Genomic DNA, 2302 nt, shown 5'->3' with positions numbered 1-2302 from the left:
CTCTAGGAGTTTTATAGTTTCTGGTCTTACGTTTAGATCTTTAATCCATTTTGAGTTTATTTTTGTGTATGGTGTTAGAAAGTGGTCTAGTTTCATTCTTTTACAAGTGGTTGACCAGATTTCCCAGCACCACTTGTTAAAGAGATTGTCTTTAATCTATTGTATATTCTTGCCTCCTTTGTCAAAGATAAGGTGTCCATATGTGCATGGATTTATCTCTGGGCTTTCTATTTTATTCCATTGATCAATATTTCTGTCTTTGTGCCAGTACCATACTGTCTTGATAACTGTGGCTTTGTAGTAGAGCCTGAAGTCAGGTAGGTTGATTCCTCCAGTTCCATTCTTCTTTCTCAAGATAGCTTTGGCTATTCGAGGTTTTTTGTATTTCCATACAAATTGTGAAATTATTTGTTCTAGCTCTGTGAAGAATACCGTTGGTAGCTTGATAGGGATTGTGTTGAATCTATAAATTGCTTTGGGTAGTATACTCATTAAAAATGTAATTTAAATAACAAATGATTTTGTTCTCAGAATTATTTGGTATTAACTTTTAAATATATATGCTATAGAGAAAGAGGGAAGGGGATGTTGTATGGGTAGATTGCTACAGAAACAGAGAGATACAGATATACATATGGTCATAGGTGTAGGCATGAATAGAGATATAAATTCTAATAATTCACAAAACATTTTAAAATATGCTTTTTTTCTGTTAAAACTACACAGTGGATATCATTCCATTGACATCTTTTGTATGGATTTTGGAGTCAGGGAATTGTGGATTTAGGTCCCAGTCACTACTAACTCCTCATGTAACCTTTAGCAAATTATTGTACTGCTCAGTGCTCCAATATTTTCTTCATTAAAATGGAGAAAACACCTGAACCTCCACATGGGTTGAGGTGATGTGTATGTGTGTGTGTGTCTTAAGTCACTTTAGTCTTGTCTGACTCTTTGCAACCCAATGGACTGTAGGCGCCTCTGTCCATGGGATTCTCCAGGCAAAAATACTGGAGTGGGTTGCCATGCCCTCCTCCAGGGGATCTTCCTGACCCAGGGATAGAACCTGCATCACTTATGTCTCCTGAATTGGCAGGAGGGTTCTTCACTGCTAGCACCACCAAGCTGATAGTTTCATATAATAATGCAGGGCTTGATCTAAAAAGGCTCTCAACAAACGTCGACTATAATGATTATTATTTTTGTTTTATTGTTATTATAAGACTTACAGTTTACTGTGATACAATTTTTGGAAGGCTTTCCCAAGTCAAATGATCCTCTATTATCTATCCCCCAAATCTATAGTAGGGGAGTGTTTTCTTCTATAAGACACAAGTTACTATTGTGTCTATAAGTTCCTATAGCTCTTTCCACAAGTTACTATTGATTGGACCAGTATGTACGTGAAGCTCCAGCTAGGGAGGTAAGAGATTTTGCCTCCTGGAAATCTGGGAGAGAACCAAGGTTTGGCTTATAATATGTAAAGGCAGATGGCACAGCCATGTTCAGCCATGAGACCAAGGACCATAGAGCAGCAATTCACAGAAAGCAGAATAATGAAGCTGATTTGTAGGAAAATAGAGATAAAAGAAAAAGAGAGAAATTGTTTTGAATTATTATTAATTTCTGTAGTTCCAGAAGACTTTAGTCTTTCAGAAGATCTAGCCTTTAGATTCTATGATATAGTGACTTAAACATATGTACCAGGCTATTTGGTCTCCTTGTCTCAATGAATATGGTAATACCTGTTTGACCTTACACAAATTAACTCATAAAGAAATGGTTTCAAGAGGCTGTTCTGTTAACTTTCATATCTCTTCAGTTCAGTTCAGTCGCTCAGTCGTGTCTGATTCTTTGCGACCCCATGAATCGCAGCACACCAGGCCTCCCTGTCCATCACCAACTCCCAGAGTTCATTCAGACTCACGTCAATCGACTCAGTGATGCCATCCAACCATCTCATCCTCGATCTTCCCCTTCTCCTCCTGCCCCTAATCCCTCCCAGCATCAGAGTCTTTTCCAGGGAGTCAATTCTTTGCATGAGGTGGCCAAAGTACTGGAGTTTCAGCTTCAGCATCATTCCCTCCAAAGAAATCCCAGGGCTGATCTCCTTCAGAATGGACTGGGTGCATCTCCTTGCAGTCCAAGGGACTCTCAAGAGTCTTCTCCAACACCACAGTTCAAAAGCATCAATTCTTCGGCACTCAGCCTTCTTCACAGTCCAACTCTCACATCCATACATGACCACAGGAAAAACCATGGCCTTGACTAGACGAACCTCTGTTGGCAAAGTAATGTCTCT

At 39.3% G+C, this 2302-nt stretch overlaps 1 protein-coding gene across 1 annotated transcript in view; it reads right to left on the bottom strand.

Annotated features, from left to right (window-relative positions):
* NAALADL2 (N-acetylated alpha-linked acidic dipeptidase-like 2) overlaps window positions 1-2302 on the bottom strand; it is a 1240647-nt gene that overhangs the window by 1147684 nt on the left and 90661 nt on the right. The window lies entirely within an intron of this gene.

The sequence above is a fragment of the Bison bison genome, unplaced genomic scaffold, assembly GCF_000754665.1.
Source record: "Bison bison bison isolate TAMUID 2011002044 unplaced genomic scaffold, Bison_UMD1.0 scf7180017864164, whole genome shotgun sequence".
In the NCBI taxonomy this organism is placed as follows: domain Eukaryota; kingdom Metazoa; phylum Chordata; class Mammalia; order Artiodactyla; family Bovidae; genus Bison; species Bison bison.
The sequence above is the reverse complement of the archived record's forward strand: the minus strand, read 5'-3'. Positions and strand labels throughout refer to the sequence as shown.